Source organism: Cryptotermes secundus, unplaced genomic scaffold (genome assembly GCF_002891405.2).
Source record: "Cryptotermes secundus unplaced genomic scaffold, Csec_1.0 scaffold1176, whole genome shotgun sequence".
Classification (NCBI taxonomy): domain Eukaryota; kingdom Metazoa; phylum Arthropoda; class Insecta; order Blattodea; family Kalotermitidae; genus Cryptotermes; species Cryptotermes secundus.
In genome coordinates, this window is record NW_019725859.1 from 139,574 (window position 1) to 162,688 (window position 23,115).

Here is a 23,115-nt window from a genome sequence, read left to right on the forward strand (position 1 = left end):
TTCTGTGCTTAAAACTCATATACCTAGAGATATTAATTTCTCATTTTGTCCGGCCCGTTGAAAGTGCTGAATTACCTAATGTGGCCCGCGTTTCGAAAAGTTTGGAGACCCCTGCCCAAGACGATACATTTACGTACACTACGCCATAACGAGCCGGCCACGGTAGCCGAGCGGTCTAAGGCATGTACTGTCTTCGCTCGCTCGGAAGCCGGGATGTTGGGTTCGAAACCTGCACAAGGCATGCATGTTTCTTATGTGTATGCGTTTATTCTGTGTTTGTGTGTTGTCCTATGCTTAGATAGAGGCGTCGCGACGAGCTGATCACCCGTCCAAGTAGTCCTACCATCTGTGAAATGATCATGAAACTGACAAATCAGCCCTATGCTCCAAAGTGAGAGCAAAGTCCAAAGTGATAAGCAAGAGGGGGGGGGGTAAGGCATATCGAAGCCAGCGTCTGCGCTAATGAGAGCACTATGAACAGGTGTCAGAACTGTAAAATGGGGCTCAGTGGTAGGCAGTTTGCCGCCAAAATCTGTTGGACGTTTTCGACTTATTGGACAGCAGTTGTCCTAGAAATTATTGTTATTAGATAGAAGCTTGAAGTTAAACATATTGTGTGCTGTGAACTGGCTGACAGGCGGACGGACACTCAGCGTTTACTGGCAGTTATCGATAGATGAATGCTCTGTTAGGACTTGAAAAATACCATCGCCGGCCCGTCTGGAAACTCGCGACATCAGACATTTATTTGTATTGGATAACTTTGTTCTTATGCTATACGTAGTTTATCCAGAGAGTTTCGTATTCAGCATCCTGTTGCACTGTGTATATCTGACTTGGCCGAGCAGCACCCAGCAGAACTCACAGCCACAACCAGCAAACACAACAAAATCAAAAGCAACCGAAATAACAACAAGAGGAAAGAAGTGAGCGGCAGAGTCCTGAACTACAAGCACAGCAATTTGTACGCCTGAAGATGACCATTTCGGACGAAACATGTAGTGAAACAGTGTCTGATGAAGGAACAGCGAATTACGTTGCACTTAGACGGGACAGAAACCCCTAAGTGAGAACTTTGTGCTGGTTTTGTTTAAATGATGTTAATGATGATACCACTCTCCCTATTTCCCCATAAAGCCAGCGGAGCGGCCAGATGAACGAAGGCAGAAGCAGATTGTTTCTACTTGGAGAACCAACTGGTCAGTCTTGTCAGTGAAAAACTGTATTTAGCGTAAAGTTGTCCCTGTGCTTAACTAACTAAACACTGCCCCATGAAGGCGTATGGGGGGATGGTTGTATAGACCCACGTTTTCTTGATCTCGGCATTAGTTGGGGGTGAGTGGTCAGCTTCACACCCCGGCCGCTTTACCCCCGGAGGAAAGAGCTCCCGGTACCCATTGGATAGGAAGATGGGCCCAGAGCCGGTCTGGACGACGCAGAGAAGAGAAAATTCTTGACCCTACCGGGACTCGAACTCCGATCCCTCGGTCGTCCAGCCCCTAGCCAGTCACTATTACCGCCTGCGCCATTGCGGCTCCTTCGGTGTAGATTTGAGATCGGTGGGCTCTTAAAGACCGGTTCCAACTGGTTATATCGCCATTGCAAGTACTGCTTCTGCCTCCACTGCTACTTACACTTGGGTAGGGCCGCTGGCTTCCCGATCCCGGGTCTGGACAAGTGGGATTTGTGGTGGACAGAGTGGCGCTGGAGCAGGTTTTCCCCGAGTACTTCGGTTTCCCCTGCCAGTCTTCATTCCACCAATTGCTTCACAATCACCCCCACCTATCATCTGGGGCTGGTACAATAGGCCAGAAGTGGCCGCAGTACAAGTGACTTAGTCGCACCCACCCCACTGGCAATAAACAAAACACTTGGTTAGACAGGCGATTATAAGCTTCTCAGAAAGACCTCATTGGAGCTAGATCATTTTCCCCTAAACTTGGTATCGCAGTGTATATCCCGTGCAAGCTTCGTCATGCTAATGACCATCAGTACTTGTTACGTCCACTCTTCAGGAGTTTTTGTACCGAACACGTGATCAGAGGCGCAAGCTGGGAAACGTTTCGCTGTAAGGTGTGCATCAGAGGCTGCGTTAGTGGTCTCTGTCAGGCAGGTGACTGCCATTCACAGCTGCCGGTAATTTTAATGTCTGGAGCACGTGGTCAGCCTACTCTTCCTACGTGAGCTGTATAAGGAGTTAAACCTATTAACAGCAGTTCGGATGGAAGTGTTTAGTCAAGTTAGATGTGCTGAAGGAAATAAGAGCAAGCGTGGGTGAAAGTTATGAAAATGTTTGAAAACTGAGTGGCAGTGAGATTATTTGTAGGCTTACTGTGAGAAACAGGAGCCTGCAGGCTGGACAGCTGAGGGGTCGGAGATCGAGGTCCAGTAGGGTAAAGAATTTTCTCTTCGCTACATCGTCGAGACCAGCTCTGGGGCCCATCTAGACTCGTACTCAGTTGATACTAAGGGCTCTTAACCCGGGGGTAAAACGGCTGGGACGTGAAGCTGACCACTTACCTCCAACTGGTGCCGAGGTCAAGAATGCTGGATCTGTACGTCCACTCCCCTGTATGTCTTCATGCCGTAGTGCTTAATTAGTTAAGCACAGGAACAACTTTACTTTTGCTGTGAAAATCAAATTTCGTTGTTTATTCAATTCACCCATTCCTTTCGGAAATAGAACTTCATAGGAGGGCGGGCACCCGACATTCACCCGAAAGAAACTAGTCAGGACCACAGAAGTAGCTCAGGATGGCTTGAGCTGCGACGGAGACTGTAGGTAGAGGAAGACATGTGACAGATTTTTTTTGTGTAGTTTGGAGATATTTTTGTAAAATTCAGTCCTTTTATAAAGTGAATTCGAAATGTTCACAGATCGAAAACGCGTTCAGTAAGATCGCACAACTTCTGATTACCTTTATAATACTCATTTTATACCCCGACTAAATACGTAACTATACAAGTATTGAGACACATACTGTGAATTTCTTGTTGAATTCCCTAGGTTCTCGTTGGTGTTTGTACCTGATGTAATTTACATCCGTTTAAGGTGAATCCGACATCCCCTGTGGTCTAGTGGTCAGAGTTCCTGGCTACAGAGCCAGAGGTCCGGGTTCGATTCCCGACGCTACCAATTTTTTTGAGAAGTAGTGGGTCTGGAACGGGGTCCACTCAGCCTCGTGAGGATAACTGAGGAGCTATTTCAAGGAAATAGTGGCTCCGCTCTAGAAAACCGAAATTAACGGCCTTGGGGATTCGTTGCGGTGACCACACGACACCTTCTATCCGCTAAAGTTGGCACTAACTTCGCCGACAAGTGGCGGTCGTTCGGTCGGTATAGTTCGCTTGCGGACTAAAACCACGGAGTTTTTTTAAGTTGAATCCCGATGAGGACATTGGATTTGTCTATTGACCTAATGCTTCCAGCCGCACTGTGATCCTGGGGTTGAGTCAGCCTCTAACAGAAATGAGTACCAGGAATCTTCCTGGGGGTAAAGGGACGCCCGTGCGTGAGGCTGATAACCTCACCGCCATATATGAGCCGTTTGTTTAGAAAATGTGAGAACCTCGACGTCTCACAACCCTATGGGCTTTCACGGTCTGTTAAAGGGACATCTGTACCTTTTTTATATTGAATCGGCGTTGTGGTTCCCGACGTTTCGGAAATCCGGGCTGTCTTCAAGATGATGTGACTTATAAAAAGGGGCAGCCAAGTTCTGCAAACAGTAACGGTCCGCAGTCCGGTATCATTATCCAGTAGTTTGTGCCCCTACCGGGATTGGAATCACAGGCGTCCAGTCAGCAGTCTGGTCTATATACGGACTGGCATAACCTGGCTCCTGGAGACAGTGCCATGGAATTCGCTTGGATGTTGGGAAAACCACTGGATCCGCCCTGCGGCTGATGTTGCGACTGCAAAGCAGCGTGCTTGAGGGACAGAAAGAGAAGGCGTGTAGAACTGGGGGAGAGCGAGTCCATTTGCGCTTTCTGTGCCTTGTAACAATCCTCAAGAATAATGTTACATCTTATATATCGGTAATCCAGTTAGAGATTCAACGGTGATCAGGTTTTGCGCCCTACACGTCCTATGCGGTATGAGGCTGGAAGGTAAAGTTGTCCCTGTCCTTAACTAATTAAGCACTACACCATGAAGACGTGTGGGGGAGTGGTTGTATAGATCCACGTAGTCTTAAAGAATTGGAGTAGTTACGAATTTGCATGCGTTAGAGTGAATTGGGCCAATCACAATGGCCATGTGGTCTAAGGTACGGACTGTCTTCCCCCGCTCAAACACTGGGATCGTCGGTTCGAATCCCACTCAACACATTGATGTCTATGTTTATTCTGTGTTCGTGCAGGTAGCGGCCTTGCGACGGGCTGATCTCCCGTCTTACGAGTTCTACCGACTGTGTAAAAGATCAAGAAACTCGGAAAGCGGCCAAGGCCCAACAAAGGGCTGAAGAGCCATGGGTAGATGAAGGGAATTGGGTGTGACCTGTTTTATAGAATTGTCGGAGTGTTCGCCTCGGGTCTCGGCATTTGAAAGCTCGAGAACCAGCGAAATTCTTTCAGTAAAATTGATGAACCTGTAAGTGTTCCCGTCAGGGTTCACGTACGAATAGCTACTATTTTAGGCCCCACTTTATTACAGTAATTATATATAATTATTATAATATATTACAGTATTTTGCTTAGACCGCCGGCGACACGGAACGGTCCGCGGACCCGTGGTTTGAAACCACTGGGTAGGAATAAATAAGCAAGACTCAGAGCTTTAGTATCAAAACTGTGACAGCTAACTCATCATATCGTTTTCGCCGCTGTGAAGATAAGGGGACGGGAGTGCGTGGTCTCGCAGTAGCATAGCAGTTGTGCTTTCCATGCAGTTGCTGCCCTCACCAGCCACAAGGCAAGCTAGAACTTGGTGCTAAAGCCATTCTACTCAGGAATGTGTTGTCGTGTATTTTCTCTCTTGTTTCTTCTTTTTTGTTACTGTTCCTTGGTCTGTCTCCACTTCTTGCGATCCCTCACCTGAAAGTGCACCTAGGCTGAAGTGAAGGGAATGTCGCCATTGCTGTGCTCTGTGGCACAGCTTCAGAATGATGTGGAGTGCAATTGCTACGCTTCGGACTTGTGTTCAGATAATCTTGAAGATGAACCTGGAAGAGTTGGGAGAAGCGATTGTGGTTTGTTTCGCCTTTTTGAAGCTTCAAATTTGCTTGCATAATATTTAAAAAATGCAGTTCTTTCCACACGCATACAAAGAGTGCTGTTAATGCTGTTCAGGGAAGTAAAATGTTAAAGCAAATGGTACATATCGTTACCTCCGTGCCTTGAAGTGTTTCCTCGTTCAGTATTTGAGAAAACGAAGAGAAATTGACACCCCGGTTCGTAACTCAGTCGGTACAGCCACGACTACAGGCTGGATGACCGAGGGGTCGGAGTTCGAGTCCCGGTAAAATCAAGAATTTTCATTTCTCCGTCCCGTCCAGACCAGCTCGGGGGCCCACCCAGCTTTCTATTAAATGGGTATTGGGGGCTCTTTCCCGGGGGTAATTCGGCCCGGACGTGAAGCTGACCACTCACCTACTAGTGCCGAGGTGAAATATGGATCTATACATCCACTCCCCCATACGTCTTCATGGTGTAGTGCTTAATTAGTTAAGCACAGGAAGACTTTACCTTTTCCGGCTCCATAACTTCGCCATGTGACTCACTGTACGAGCATGTTAGCAGAACACGAAGGGTCATCACCTCTAATACTAATGTTCTCTGTTGGGCAGGAACAGGAGCCCACACCGTTCCATCCGCGTATTCGCTTTCACCAAGACCGACCGGCGTGTTCCTGTCTCCTTCTCTGGCTCCCGCGTGGCCGATACCCACTGGAGTGTTGTGTGGATTTGTTGCCTTTGTCCTAGCCTACATATTGAACGGTTCGCATCTCCTTCATTTCATCACAATTTCGATGCCAGACGGTGACCTGTATAACTCGCTCCTTATGTAGTGTCTTCCATTTCTCCCATATTTCACTTCGTACACAGTTTTCTCTGGCAGTGTTTTTGTAAGACTTCTGCTATACGCCCTTCAGGGTACATCTTCGAAGGTAATCTTTCGGCCGGTACGGCGCGAGGAACACAAGCTATTCGCGTCAGGTCTTTCTACACGTATTTGGACCCGCAGAGCGATAGAAACACACACACACACACAAACTCCGTGGCCTGTAGTCCGCAAGCGAACTATACCAACCGAGCGACCGCCGCTTGCCGGCGAAGTTAGTGCCGACTTTTGCGTAAAGAGGGTGTCACGTGGTCAGGGCAACGGATCCCCACGGCCGTTAATCTCGGTGTTGTAGACCGGAGCCGCAATTTCCTTGAAATAATTTCTCACTTGGCCTCACGAGGCTGAGTGGACCCCGTTCCAGACCCACTACTTCTCAATAAATCTGGTAGCGCCGGGAATCGAACCCAGGACATCTGGATCTGTAGCCAGGAACTGTGACCACTAGACTTCAGAGGCGGTCCCCGCAGAGCGATATACAGGTCAAAAGGACAACGGATCACAAACAAAACGTACCCAGATCACAGCAGATGCCGGAAATTGTACCTTTTGTTATGCATGCTGTGTAAAATGATTACATTCATGCACCGAAGTTCTTTTCATACATCGAACTTGATAGTTGAAAGTCAGAACTTTAAAACACTCTGGTATCCTGTGCAGGATATGTAAGGGATTTTCGAGGTCAGTTTTCAGGCTTTAGCACCCATTTCGTACAGTTTATATTAAGTGAACATGCAGCGTTTTGATTCGTTTCGATGTTTGTATAAGAATGGCCCTGTCTGAATCTATCTACGATTTTAATGTATTTGAAACTGTAACACCCTGAGATCTATGCAGGAGCCATTTTCCTTCTCTGCACATGGGTATCATGTGTGGACACTGACTTCATTGTGTTTGTAGTGTAGTTGGTTGAGGCACTATGCTACAAGCCGGAAGGTCGCGGGATCGAATACCGATGAGGTGGATTTTTTCAATTTACCTAATCCTTCCGGCCGCACTATGGCCCTGGGGTCGACTCAGCCTCTAACAGAAATGAGTACCAGGAATTAATTAAATAATTGTCCTGGGGAGTAAAGCGCGGCCGGCGCGTTAGGCTGACAACCTTACCGCATCTTTGAGCCGATTGTCTAGATAATGTGGGAGCCTCAACGTCTCACAACCCTATGGGCCTTCACGGCCTGTTACAGGGATGGCTTCACTTTACCTAATCCTTCCAGCCGCACTGTGGCCCTGGGGTCAACTCAGCCTCTAACACAAATGAGTACCAGGAATATTTCTGGGGGTAAAGGGCGGCCGGCACGTAAGGCTGACAACCTCACCGTCATCTGTGAGCCGATTGTCTAGAGAATGTGGGAGCCTCAACATCTCACAACCCTTCGGACATTCACGGCCTGTTACAGGGATACCTTTACTTTTTTTCTACTGTCATTTGCTATTTTAATACAAGAAGTGCACACGACTGACTGAATATTTAATACCGCATTTCGGTCGACAGGCAGACAGTGAATAAGCTCGCTTCAAGGAAACCGTTTATCTATTTATTAACGCGATATGCAGGAGAAATTATAATTTCCCAAAAGACTCTTTGCCCTGTGGACAACGGCACGAGTCAGATCGCGCGGATTGTGAGTTGATGCAAATAGTGTGTGTCCTTCCCGCTGGACGGGCCGAAAGATTTTCGGCAGGCATTCGGTCGACTGGAACACACACGGCGACATCGTTCGTACGGAAAAAATCTCGTACGTTTTTTTTTCCGCACGACATCCTTTTCACATTAGAGCTACCAAATACATTTCTTTGCTCTCCGACTGCCGTACGGTAGATGTCGCATGTCGTCACGTATAAAAGCTAAGACTACACTTTATATTCTACTACTTGATGCGACATGAACCGTACGGACGTCGCTGTGTGTGTTCCAGCCCTAACTGTACGCGAAAGCGCACGGACGGACAACGTAATAGTCCTGGACTTCTTCCACTTTGAGAGGTATTTCGTGCCTGGGATTGTGAACTCCAAAAGGCTCGCATACAGGTCCTGCCACATTTCCGGATTTTACAGAATTGTTTCCATGGGGTAACTTCTGTGCACATATCCGCGGTTAAATAGCGGATGGTACATGGTACACTCCACTAATTTTGTGGTTTCTTGACGTTATGTACAGCAGCCTCTACCTTGGTTTATACCTAGGTATTTTGATTGCAAATTTTATGAGCCTAGCTCTTTAACTACCATATGCCGAGCCAGCATAAATTAATTGAAACTTAAAAATTCACTTCAATTCATGTTTATTTACGTGCAATAACTTAACAGCACAGTGGCCAATTTACAAAGTTATCACGAGTATATAAAGATATAGAAAAATAATTAAACACAATACAAATATGACAGAAATAAAGCAGTGAGCATAAATCTAAAGAAGACTTAAATATATCTTTTTGAGGGACGAACGCTAAAAGTAGAGAAGTCTCGAACATGGCAAGTAGGAACACGAAGACTAGCATTATCCAGAAGGGAGGAGCAGGATTTAAGGCCACGACAAACCTGAATGAAGAAGAGTGCATCAAGAAGATGTCTACGCAGACTTAGAGGGTGCAATCTTAGTCTCTCTAAGGCAGATGTATAACTGTAGGAGCTATGAGGGAAGTAACGACAATTTTTGTAACACTAACATCATATGAAAATCACATCCTGCGTGACAGTGTGAACTGGATTATGATCCTTACGGTTTCACTAAAGGTGTGCAGTTTCGTGATTATCTGAGCTAGTATTAGTTTCTCCGACTTTGCTCCATGTAGTTTGTACATTTGTCCTGTTACATGTTCTTCGAAATGTTCATGCCATTATCATTTTTTTTTTCCTTAATGGGGTGAGTTTGAGTCCACTTGGTACTGCGGCCACGGTTTGGCCCATTGTACCAGCCCCGGGTGATAGATGAGGGTGATTGTGGAGAAATTGGTTGAATGAAGATTGTCAGGGAAACCGAAGTACTTGGGAGAAAACCTGCCCCAGCTTCACTTTGTTCACAACAAATCCCACATGACCAGACCCGGGCTCGAACCCGGGCTGCCGTGGTGGGAAACCAGGGACTAACCTGAGCTATGGCACGGCGTTATCATTTTGTTACAACCGATACTAGTTCCTGTACCCGATCTGTTATTTCACCTATTAAATGGGTAATGCCGACAGTTAAATGGAGCGAGTCGCTCGCCGCAAGACATGCAGAGCATTACCCCTGAGCAGTCCGCTCGTCCATATGGAGCGTGTCTTGTGTGTTGCCATTTCACAGATTTTCACGAAATTTGGCATGGACGTTATCCCATTGTAATTCACAAGACAGTACTACTGTATTTATGTTCCCGCACTCAGCAGTAACATGATGGACGCGCGTGAGAGCCACAGTCGTTCCACTTAATGTAAGGTCAGGTATCGTGTGTGTTAGTAGACGGGTAAAGTTTCTGTATGATGCGGAATAACATACGACGCATGCGCATGGTTTCTTTAGGATTCAGTTAGGTGGCGCTAACTACAACGAACCAGTGGAACTATGCATGCGGAATTTGGTATTAAGATGGGAAGTCGATGTGCTTACACATCGTACTGTATGGACTATATGAAATATTGCTTGTACGTGAACAGTTACCAGTGTGAACCAATACTATTGTCACGTGTCAGACAGTGACTAAGACGCGGTTTTGGATTGGTAATTGGATTCATTAACTGCCTACAGGTCGTAACTACAATGAATTATTATGCTAATACTAATTTACACAATTTGCAATCACTCCATTTCCACTAGCCTTCACGGATATATAACACGGGAACTATAAAAGCCTCACTAAATCACACACTCCCAATATCACTGTGCTACAGCACACATGAAGTCTTCAAAGCACACGTTAAATCTTCACAGGCTGACCTCTTCTACTCTTCTGTACTCCATAGTTCCAATTTGCTCTCACTTTACAGCTCACGGCTCTCGTTATATAGCCGCGGAACGGACATGAACCTGCAGTAAACATATCACGCGATCTCTATCCAGCCACTCTATTTGCGTGTCGGTCGGATCTACAGAAAACACAGCTTCCTCTGTTGTTGCATGTTGGACCGTGTTTACAGATCTGTTGCTTGGCATCGCGTTACACTATCTTCGGGGTGTAACGCCACATAGTCTGGTAGAAGTTTACCGACATTTCGGAGTAAGGCAGGTCTTGGTCTTTAGCGAAGGGTAATTTGTGCATGAAAGAAGAGAGCAGCAATCAGCCTTGCAGGAGGATGCAGTCCGTTCTTCCGAAACATCGGTGAACTTGTACCACACTTCACCGCATCCCAAGACAGAGGATAGTATTCTTCATTGTCTCCGTTGTGAGAGCCACAGTTTAAGAGTTATATAAAGATGGCGACGGCGCGAAATATCCGACAAATGTAAAGTAGACGGAATCTGTGTTAAATGATAAGTTAGTTGCGAAAAGAAGTAAAGTAGAACAAGGATAATAATAGACGTACAGGACCAGAAATCTATGCGACAGGATAGTAGATCTTATCGAATCCTGCACGGGGCATCATGTTATGATTAACAATTTCTAATGCTGCTTGTCTGTTAGGTTTTATTCGGTGTGCTGTAATTCATGACACACAAAAACTGTGTGAGCGAAAAGCATGGGAAATAGGAAGAATGTGAAGAGATTTGTGCATTCATATACACCATGTGTCCAGGATCCGTTAGGACTATTTTTTTTAAATATTGCCCTGCAATGTTATCTGTTAGAGAGTTGTGGCGTTAAGATTCTTGAAGTTTCAGCTGTGGCTGTCTATAATTTCATCGCTGCATCATGTAACAGTACTGTTCTGACATTCGTCGGAAAATGGCGGTTGAACAGAGAGGCAACATTTATTTGAAGTTAGGCAAAACAGCCGGAGAAGCGTACCAAATGATGAAAAGTGTGTACGGTAGTGATTGTTTGAGTCGCTCGAAGATTTTTCGATGGTATGCTGTATTTCGTGACGGCAGGGAGGACGCTCAAGGCGCTCCACATGCATCAAAGCCGAGAACAAGTCGCAGCGAAGAAAATGTGAAAAAAGTGACCGAAATCCTTGCATAAAACAGATGTGTTTCTGCAAGACTCATCGAGGAGCTTTTGGGAATACCAAAAAGTACTGTGCATCAAATTTTGACCGAGGATTTGGGCAAACGGAAGGTCTGTGCGCAGTTTGTACCGCACGCGCTGTCGGGCGATGAAAAACATGCCGCCAGAGTGGAACACTGCAAAGACATGTTACGGTGGGACCAAAGTGGTACACAATTTACAAAATTGATTGTTACTGGTGACGAGATGTGTTTTCAATATGACCCTCTCACAAAGCGGCAGAGTGTGGCATGGTAGAGCCCAAAGAAGCCGAAACCAAAGAAAGTGTGCATGCAAAGGGATCGAGTAAAGACACTGCTAACCGTTTTCTTCGAGTCCAAAGGAGTCATTCACAAGGAATTTCTGCCAGAAGGTCAAACAGTGAATTCTGATTATTATCTCGGAGTCCTCAATCGTTTTTGGGCGAGAATTCTTCGAATTCGACCTGAATATCGAGAGGAAGGTTCCCGGTGGGCCCTCCACGACAATGCCCCACCCCACAAATCGAAGATCGTGCGCGATTTTTTGGCCAGAAAAGGGATAACAGTCCTTGATCATCCTCCGTATTCGCCAGATTTGGCTCCAGCAGATTTCTGATTGTTCCCAGAAGTTAAGTTGACAATGAAAGGAGACCGTCAGGACACCATCCAGGACATCCAAAGGGAATCTACCGCAGTTTTAAATGCGATTCTGCAGAAGGAGTGCAGTGACTGTTTTCGAAAACTGTTCAATCGATTGCAGTTATGTATTGATTCAGAAGAAGACTATTTTGAATAAAAAGAGTGAAATTTTGAAAATAATTTACGTCTTGTATTTTTAATGAACACAGTCCTAACAGAACCTGACGTACTGTGTATATACACGATACCGACATACAATTTTCATTATCAAATAATTTAGTAGGTTGTAAGCTACAGCCAAATGTGCGGCAGGTTGCAAAGGCTTCAGTGCAGGGGCGAAGTTCTCAGCCTTTCATATTGCGTTCACAAACATTATTACAATGCATGTTACATAATCATAGTAGCTGATCTAAAGTACTTAATCAAAGAAAGGGACGGTATGGATTGAATGTTGCCTTCACAAAGATAGCATTGGCCATCAATCAAGAGAATTGTTTTTTAAAACTATTTTGTTACTTTAATTTTTGTAACTGTGAAGTTTATGGTTAAGTAAGAGGTCACTTAACGGCCTGTTTCAAGGCTAACTAAAATGCGAGATAGTGAGCAATAAACTTGTTGAACAATGTACGATAAGAGGGAATATTGCTGCAGAAAAATCAGAGTATACATTCTGTACAGTGAAAGGTAAAATCACCGAAAACACCGCCTTACCACGAAATGGTCATGGAGCGGCCGACCAATGATTTCTTGTGGTTTCTCTGTGTGTTCAGATGGATGCCGGATTAGTATCAAAGATGGGCAAGAATTGGTCTTGAAATCCCTCTGTAAACATATATTACCACGTGATTGAATGACTATAGACAGCGTTTGGGTTGGTAATTGGAATTATTGAACACTTACAGATCGTAATTACAAGTAACTACAGCGCTAACGCTGATCCACAGGCTCTGCAATTTACTACACCACGTACGAAGTCTTCTCAGTCTGCTGTAACCTCAGCGGTTGTCGCCTGGTAACAGCTTCCAACGCTGCAGCTTCCTCAGCTTCCGAGTTCGTGTCCTTACTGGCTGGCCACTGCCTCACAACTAACTAAACCCTTGACTTGTCCTGCAGAAAACACCTCGGCACGGACCGCACAGAAAACACCTCCCATCAGTTTTTCTGTTGTTGCATCACGTAGCTATCGTGCTGACCACGTAGAGAGTGTCGTTTCCCGGTTACTCCATTGTTGTGGCCCTGGCATCAATTTTACCGGGCCGCGGTCTTACAGAGGTTGAGAACCGCTGTTGTATATTCTTTTGGAATACGTTATCGGACGAATGTACAATGTTCAGTAAAATTAAGCACCGATTGTCATAATTATTCCGAAGAGCAAACGTCACTGCTTCTCATTGCGCACAAGGCGAAATTCGTATCACATTCCTGTAACAGAAGAGCTGGGATAGGATACGGGCTAGCCGGCCGAGAGGCTAGGGGTTCGGGTCCTGGTAGGGATGAGACGTTTCTCCACCTTGCCCAGACCAGTTCTAGGGTCCATCCAGCCTCCTATTCAGTGGGTACCGGGGGTAAAGCGGCCGGTGGGTGAAGTTGAACACTCACCTCCAACTAGTGCCGAGGCCAAGAATGCGTGGATCCATGTATCCACTCCACCATACGCATTTTATTCCCTCATTCCCCTAACAAATAATTTATTTGCATGGTAGCCAGTTTTTAGTGGAGCAGGTTGTACCCTCTTGGAGCTGTATAGGGATTAATATTGAAATTCCTTGTGTATGAGTGCAGTCATCCCTCAATTTTCGTTGTTTTACTCATTCACGGCCGATACGCATGTTCTTTGAACAGTTTCCGCTGGTGCATGCATCTCGCGTGGCATCTTAGCGTCTGACCCACGTGCGCTGTATCACGTCTCTCCATTTCGAGCTTCGCCGTTGTACCCGTGACGTCTCGTAAAGTGTAGCATTAGTTCGCGTTTTGCGAGAATACGGGCGTGTGGCCGCACGTCTTACGTTTGTTCCAGCTGTAGATATAACTTATTACCTTCCGCTATTTGGGAGCCGGGGTGGCGCAGTCAGCATAGTGACCGGCTACAGGTTTCACGGCCGAGAGTTCGGAGTTCGAGTCCCGGTAAGGTCAAGATTTGAGTCCACTCCACGTTGTCCAGACCGGTTCTGGGGCCGACCCAGCCTCTTATCCAGTGTACACCATGAGGGATCTTTCCCGGGGCTAAAGCGGTTGGTGCTTGAAGCTGACCACTTAGCTCCAGCTAATGTCGATATCATGAATACGTGGATCTATACATCCACTCCCCCACACGTCTTCATGACACAGTGATTAATCAGTTAAGCACACGGGCAACTTTTACTCTACCCTTTACCTTCCGATGTGTAATTTACTTTCTGATTAATTAATTTATTACGCTGTGAGGAACTGTATCATGATGATGGATACGCGAGTCTGAGACGCGAAGTTTTCACTGCGGTGAAGAATTGCATTGTGATTTTGTGGGTCAAGACAGTCTGCAGACTAATTTCACCGCTATTCTGAAGATGGAAAGAGCAGGTTCCACCGAAAATTCGTGATCATTTTCCAGACATGTCTTAACAGAAATACGCCGGATAGAGGTTTGATAATATTGTAGGTTTAAATGGTCTTGGTGTATTTGCATAGCATTCGGATGAAGTGAAGGCACTAAAGAAAACCATGAAGTAACTTCGCTTAACGGTCAAGCTTTCAACACTGGTCATCTTCAGAACGAATCACGGAGTATTAATCAAAACAAAAAACCAAACTCCGTGGCTTGAGTCCGCAAGCGAACTATACCGACCGAGCGACCGTCGCTTGTCGGCGAAGTTAGTGCCAACTTTAGCAGATAGAGGGTGCTGCGTGTCAGCCAAACGATTCCCCACGGCCGTTAATTTCGGGTTTATAGACCGGAGCCGCTATTTCCTAGAAATAGCTCCTCAGTTATCCTCACGACGCTGGGTGGACCCCGTTCCAGACCCACTACTACTCAGAAAATCTGGTAGCGCCGGGAATCGAACCCGGGACCTCTGGTACTGTAGCCAGGAACTCTGACCACTAGACAACAGAGGCGGTCGAAAGTATTAAACACAACGGCGAAATTTCTTTATCGGCCATGTTCATTCACATCGTCAATTTGTTGTACTTAATCCGAAGTAGGCTTTTGTAAGGTTTGACATTCTCACGGCTGTGAGTATTGAGATAGCGGCCTATTGGCTTGTGACGCCGTGTAATTTGATAGATAGATACTAATGCTTCGGAGGAAACTGCCGTCTCCATGTTCAGGGTATCAAGAAGATGAAGGCAGTGGGTCTCTCCGAAACGTTGGTATCTGTCTTATCAAACTACACGGCGTGACAACCCAGAACACCTTAAGTCATTAAGGTGTTTGTGCTTTACGTGCTTCTTCTGCTAAGAGTTAACTAAATAGCGACTGTTATGTATTGAATCGAATTTTGCAGATTTCAGATAACAGTTTTCTCCTAGAGTTATTGAGTAAAGGTAAATTTGTCCCTGTGCTAAATTAATTAAGCACTACGCCATGACGACACGTTGGGTGGGGGGTGGAGATATTAGCTCTATAATTTCTGACCTCGGCGTCAGATGGAAGTGAGTGGTCAGCTTCACTCTCCTGCTATTTTACCTTCGGGGAAAGAGCCCCTGGTACCCATCGAACAGGAGGCTGCATGGGCCCTAAAGCCAGTCTGCCCGCTGAAGAACAGAGAATAATCCCGTGTCCTTGTCTAGAATCGAAGCCTAGTCGTCCAGCCCGTAGCTCAGTCGTATACCGACTGAGCTGTCCTGGCTTATGTTAGTAGACGCTGAGATCAGAGGTTCTCACGTTGGTGAATATGAAGGTTAGTGCCTTGTGGAATTTGGTAGTGTGTAGTCATGCAGAAAGCTGGCATCGTTTCGGAGGAACGTGCTGTTTTCACCGTATGCTAGTTTACTAGGGCAACAGGTTCTTCCGAAACGTCGTTTCTTGCTGGCTTGCATCTCGTCACGCTTCGGAAAACAGCTATCTCCACCGGAAAACAGCGAACCCCGTGCCACTAATGCATGGTGGTGGTGGTGGTCGAGTAATTCATTGTTTCTGTTTCGAACTGAAATACGCCAACCGGGCGACGTGTACGCCGACGCCTTCGTGCACAGTTCCTTAGCGGCAATGATCCATGTCTCACACCAGCTGTCGCATTGTGGTTGATTTTGAAGATAATTTCCAGAGCGTGGTCTGTGTTCTTGCCTACTGATCCAGAGGGCCGAGTTCGATTCCCGGAGCTACCCGTTTTTTCTGAGAAGTAGTGGGTCTGGAACGTGGTCCACTCAGCCTCGTGAGAATAAGTGAGGAGATATTTCAATGATATAGCGGCTCCGGTCTAGAAAACGGTTGTGGGGATTCGTTGCGCTGACCATGTGACACCCGTTATCCACAAAAGTTTGCACCAACTTCGCCGACAAGCGGCGGTCGCTCGGTAGGTCGGTATAATTCGCTTGCGGACTACAGGCCACGGATATTGTATTTGTTTTGATACGTGTTGAAAATATACCTTTAAATACCGCATTCACTCCATGAATGAATTTTCCTTTCATGTGATAAAACTGACTGCTTAGGGAGACTTTCCGATATAAAGAAATGGAGAAAGAAAGAAGGAAAGTCACGGAGAGAAAGGAGCGAAGAAACTATGTAGAGGAGAAGAAATACATTAGAACGAATAAATAAATGAAGATAATTGGAATATCGCGAACTGTTGCTTTATACACTTTGATTCATGTGCAGAAAAAATGTTAGCTGTTCAGTCATTTGTCTGTGGATCATCGCACAACTTTTCGTACCTGACGACTCACAAGCAAGCTGTGTGCCATCCTGCTCTTGCAGTAAGTCACTCAGTGGTCAGTCCTTCAGCCATTAGCAATATCCGCGGCTCTGTCGCTGTGCCATTGGGAGTCACCATGACTTGATTTTTCTTCAACTTGTACCTTCAGCGTCACACGTGTGGCCATCACTGTGCGTGCTTTTCAACTGTTAGACGCACAGTGTATTTCACTTGACGTATCGGTAGATGGCTGTACTTCCGTCTTCAGGCTTGGTTCTCACTACGCATACACATCTGTTCCTACTTTTTGTTGTAAGTATGAGTGGCGACGGTGGGAAACGAACCGGGCATTTTTGGATACTGGGCAAGTATGTAACCACCAGTAGCTTTCCTGTTGTCTCGATTTGTATGGACATTTCTCCTGTATTTTGCACCCTCCATGCTTGGAAGTTTTTGAGCTATTTCTTCTGCCGCCGTTGCGTTAGTCTTGACAGCTGTAGACGTAAGCCTTTGAACTGTTCTTTCTACTGCTGTTGTAACGTCCTGGCTGAACACTTCCGTTGGGATTCGATGGGGGGTTTTCCTAGATATTCGTGACACTGGTTTGTTGTTGAACTTGCCGAAATACGTGTTTGTTCATCAAGTGTTGCCGCACACATTTCGAGAATCGCCAGATGTTTACATAAACAGAACGCAGTAGTACAAAGGTAGTACTCATGTTTATGGAAAATTGCATGCAACAGTTGTGCGAGACTATGCCCATCGTCACGTGTGCAGGACGTTACATAGAGATGAAACGTAAAGTCACAAGCTTGCTGTTTTCGATTATGCGACTTCTACATGTCAGACAGAATCTTATGGTCTGTGCAGGAGGTCCCGGTTTCAAATCTCGCCTCGGAGACGGACTACCGTGAATGAAGGTTTTGTGATCTTCCGCGATCCCTCGAAGCAGAAGCTGGGATAATGCTTCAAACTGGGCACAGCAGCTTTCTGTCACATCTCTTCCAATCATCCCCTGTGCGCTATGTATCCGAAACGGCGAAAACCGTAACTGTTAATGATCTACATAATGTACATGTAAGGAAGGTAAAGCAATTCCAATAACAGGCCATGGAGGCCTATAGGGTTGTGAGACGTCGAGGCTCCAACATTTTCTAGACAGTCTTCTCGCAGATGGCGGCGAGGTTGTCAGAACTTACACGCTGACCGCCCTTTACCACCAGGTAGACTCCTGGTTCTCTCGGAGGCTGAGTCGACCCCAGGGCCATAGTGCGGCTGGAAGGATTGGGTCAATTAAAAAAAAAAGAGACTTCATCTGTACTCGAGCCCGCAACCTTTCGGCTTGTAGCATAGGTCTTCAACCAACTACCCTACCGCGTGCCCCACATCATGTATATTCGTCACAAAATATTATTGTTACGATCTAATAAAAGAAAGTAGATGGGCGGTACGTGTAGCACACATGGATGTGAAGTAATGCATTAAAATTTGTCGGGAAAGCCTGTATGGAGGGACCTACCTATCAGTAGATTAGAGGATAATATTAATATAGATTTGGTGCGCGGGTGTGTACTGGATTAATTTGGCCTAGGGTAGGGGCCACTGAACACGGTGATTGACCTTACGTTTCTTAAAAAGCAGAATATTTCTTGACTAGCTGCTTGATTGTTGGGTTCGCAATGACTCTGCCCCTTATAGTTAGTTAACCCTACAGCGCGACGTGCGAAGAGTTGTACTGTACATTTCTGTATGGATGATAGTTTCGGTTACAATAAGCCCCCTCCCGAAAGAAATCCCGTGGATGATGGGACGACGTCACTGAGGATTCCTCCATTTTGCGTACCGCTGTTCTTCCCTTCCCAGCCCAAAGCGCCTTTCGCCGCGAAGTTTGTCACTACAGGGTTATTGTAAGCGGAGTGGCTCGTTGTTGGCCGAAGGTAAGGGAAGGGAAGAGGACAGCTCTGGGGGAATATGGATGCGGCAATTTCATGTCGCCTCTGTATGAAGATGTTCCGATTCTTGGTCAGTTTGTCTCGCCTGAATCGCATTTAGAACTGCGGTCTCAACTATTTGTGCTGCCTGATGGGTACAACATTAATCCATTGGAGACTGTCTATTTTCTGTGAGGTAGAAACTGGTTTTTAAATATTTGGATGAACTTCAAGCTACAAAAGTTTATGTAATCTTACTTGTTCCCCGTTTATAAAACCAATTTTTCTTGCAGTGAAGGTAAAACTGAAAATTTTAGTAGCAATATTGTATTTGTCACCTGCGTTTTCCTGAAGAATATAAATTTTTAAACTTGTAAATGCAACGAGAATTTTAGTTAATATGGATCATTTGAAATTCTAAGATGAAGGTGAGTAGGTTGGAGCAGTTTTGGGATACCGCAGTGACAGCTTCTTTTGACCCACATTCAGCTATTCTAAAACAATTTTCTCATATTAACATCACTTATATCAGCTGAAATCTGTTCCTTACTGTTCTGTTTCTGTGTTGATCAGTGGTTGTTTCTCACTTTTTATTTTTCTTTAGTTCTGGTCTGGTATGCTTCTGGTGGGGAGACTACTAAAAAAAAAAAAGAAAAGTGGCGGGCGAATCGTGATAGCCCCGAGCAGGCGTCAGTGTGTGGGGTGGGGTGGAAGTTTTAGTGAAGAGAGACCTGGTCTCTGTGCAGTGTTGCCGTATTTCTAGGGGGGAGTCTTGCTGTATAGCGTTGTTGCCATAGTTGGGATATTCTCGTATTTGGAGGCTTCATTGTGTTTGCTGTATGGTCCTACCAGATTGAACTTTCTATAAGTTTGTTGTTTTTCTGGCCTTCTTGTGAAGAATTGTAAGACATGGCTGCCTTTTGCGTGCACAGTGATTGATTGGTTGATTGATTGCACTCAGTTTCTCTGCGCTTAGGGAATTATCGTTTAAGCATAGTCTCACCAGTACTTGTGCGCTGACTCACGAAAACGAATTCTCTTTCTGTATATTTGTTTTGCCCAAATCCCAGATATCTGCAGCATTGGTATTATATGAATCGGGCAAGTTCAAAGACACCTGAAAAGAAGAGTTCTCTCCACTGGGATATAATGCCGTTTAGTTCCATGTCCCTCCGAAACGTCTGTTGACTATCATCGAATTGCGGCCGCGCCATAGCTCAGGCGGTTAGTCGCTGGCTTCCCACCGCATCGGCCCGGGTTCGATCCCGGGTCTGGTCAAGTGGGATTTGTGGTGGAAAAAGTGGCGCTGGGGCAGGTTTTCTCCGAGTACTTCGGTTTCCCCTGCCAATCTTCATTCCACCAATTGCTCCACAATCACCTCACCTATCATCTGGGGCTGGTACAATAGGCCAGAAGTGGCCGCAGTACGAGGGATTAGTCCCACCCCGCTAGAATTACACTGCGTTATATCCAAAAGACAAAACTTTTCATTGCCTCTGCTTTCAGAACCGCAAGTCCCACGTCTGTAGAGGTTTCACAAAATCTCATACATGAGGTTAAACTTTAATTGAAATTCAAATATTTATAGCTTCACAGTCGTTGACAACGTATAGTATACGGTGAAGGGTTATCAGTACTCCCAGCCTCCCAGTGTGAAGGACCACCCCCTTGTCGGTTATCCGCACATGCTCATTCAGCATATCCGATGTCTGTGACGACAGGGGATCCCCTTAAGAAGGAGAGTATGGTGAGCTGGGGGCACTCGGTAGCATGCTTGAGGCACTATGCTACAAGCCGCAAGGTCGCGGGTTCGATTCCCGGTGAAGTCATTGGATTCTCTAATTTACCCGGCTCTGGGGTTCACTCAACCTCCTATACAATGGGTACCTGGGGCTCTTTCCCGGTGGGTAAAGTGGCCGGAGCGTGAAGCTGACCACTCACCTCCAACTAGTGCCGAGGTCAAGAAAATGTGGATTTATACATTCACTCCCCCATACATCTACATGGCGTATTCTTTAATTAAGCACAAGGACAACTTGACCGTTTACCTTTTACCTTTACCCAATCCATCCAGCCGCACTATGGCCCTGGGGTCGACTCAGTGTGTAACAGAAATGAGTACCAGGAATCTTTCTGAGGGTAAAGGGCGGCCGGCGAGTAAGACTGACAACCTCACCGCCAACTGTGAGCCGACTGTCTAGAGAAAATGTGGGAGCCTCGATTTCTCACAACACTATGGGCCTCCACGGCCTGTTACAGGGATAGCATTACCTTTACCCGTACCTGTATCTATGTTGAGCCGAGAATGTGGCTAAGATGGGGAGGCGAGGAATCCATACCGAATTTTTCCGTAAAATTTCTTGGAGAACGTTCGCTTGAAGAACGGAAAGGCGAACGGAGGGTGACATTTTGGATATGTCATAGGGAGATTGGTTGTGAGAATGGGAGGGAAATGGTTCAGGATCGTGTCCAGTTGTGGGTTCGAGGCTAATCCTTGCAGTCATTCTTCCTGCCAGAATGCTAATGGACATTAAAAAAAGCATACGAAGAAATAATTTTATAGAAACTGTACTGTCATACGTTTTCATCCGGACACGAATTTACGTAATTTATTCGGAACATTTTTATTTCGGCTATAACGGATCGCACTGAGTGAGATGGGCGAAATCGTTGCAGTCGTTTTAATTAGGCAGCTGAGGAAGGAGCGTATGACGAGACAGTATTTTAAAGTTTGGTGCTAATAGTAAGTGATTGCTGGCTTAACACTTTCGGCCCGCGCCGGAAATATTGGTATAGATAAAGAATGCCCTCTTCCCAGTTTATTTTGCTACGTTCGCAATGAAAAGTTTCCGAAATGCACCCGTTAACTTCGCCATACCTCTCTGTTGATCCGTCAGCATAAAGCGTTTCGAGCAAACGTTGCGTAGAAATGTGAAGTGCTCATTTTCGCACAGAACTGTTCAGATTTTTTCTAAGTCGTGCGGTTATAGAGATTATTAAGCGGAGGCATTTTTATGGCCAATCATTAAATGATTGTGCCCCCGTCCGCTTTACGGTATTTTTAAGAGAGAATGAACAGTTAGCATTCACAAACCGAGCGTATGGAGGAAATAACATAGAGAACTCGCTTCAGAATTGTTGCACCATGCGTACATTTTCTCACCCACCTTACAGTCCCAGACGGTTTAGTTTTCATGGGTGTCATCAGCTTGTTAAGTCATATAGTGCTGCATGCCAGAATTATTGTTGCTGATGAATTGTAAAGGACGTGGAAGGTATTGGTTGTAGCATATTGTCTCAGCAGTTGCCTGGCGAGAGCGGGGAGACAAAGGAACTCAAATCCGGTTACCCGGGCCGATACTGGAATCAGGGACTAGTTAAATTCAGGAAGTGAAGGCCCAGCATCAGTTTGTCCACGTTTCTCATTGCTTAGCTTCTGCGGGCGTTCTCCTGGCTTAGTTACGAGACACTGAATATTTCTCGACACGCAGTAGGGATTCTTTGGATGATAAGATTAAGTGTAGGATATTCACTGTTAAGGAGTCGTGATAGCTCAGTCGGTTTAGCGATGAGCTACGGGCTGGACTGACCGGGTTCGAATCCCAGCAGCGCAGTATTTCTCTCTTGTCCACAGCGACTCTGCGGCCCACCAACCCAGCCTCGTAGCCAGTGGGTACCGGGAGCTCTTTCATTGGGATTAAAGCGGCCGGGACGTGAAACTGATTAAGCATGGGAACAACTTTACCTTCGTTCACTGTTATGTGTTGGAAGCATGATGGAGTTCCTTAAGTCATCTGGATAATATTTAAATATTCAGTCCGTGCCACATAGAAACAATAGGCCGCAGTTTCACTGCAACACGCAGCCCATGTAGAGGTGTAATTCCTGTTCATTGTGAGAGTCATATCGAACAGGTAAGTATATTCTGTGGGCGAAATGTCTTTATAAGTTAAAACGTGCTTTAAAGGGTTTTATATTCCCAAGCGGGATTCGAACTTCAGTCAGGCGGCCAAAATCCAGGCTGAGCCTTCGAGATCGACTTCAAGACCAAATGGGGTTCCCTGCGACCGTAAGATGAGTCCGAACATAGTACGTTTTTTAAACGGTCTGCCTGGAACAGTCGCGTTGTTTGCCTGAACATTGATCTCGCTGGCACAGAGCTGCAGCTCTCGGCGCAAGAGGCGTACTACCGTGGTTTCTCAGCTGCAGAGGTCGTTTGGTGTATAATGAGATGAGGATGATCAGGAGGACGAATCGGCTCTCTGTCCCAACATTCACCATAGAAAGCTGAAGAGAATCACGACATGTCTCGAGCGATTCTGTCAGGATACGAACCGGGTTAGTCGGCTTTACGCGCCTTTGAACATGAATGCAGTTTAGGCTTGTGTACGCAGCTTTTCTGTTCTTCTGTCGTGGCGCATTTCCTGGAGCACTTTCTCTTCTTTTCAGGGACCCAGATATCCAGCGCTTTACTGTAAAGTAAATGTGTATTTCTGACCCCGTCATTTTTTTACACAGCACTCGCAACCTTTACTGTATCTGCGCT

General features: G+C 45.9%; 1 protein-coding gene across 2 annotated transcripts in view; it reads left to right on the forward strand.

Annotated features, from left to right (window-relative positions):
- Positions 1-23,115, forward strand: part of LOC111863815 (single-stranded DNA-binding protein 3) — a 329,719-nt gene that overhangs the window by 98,961 nt on the left and 207,643 nt on the right. The window lies entirely within an intron of this gene.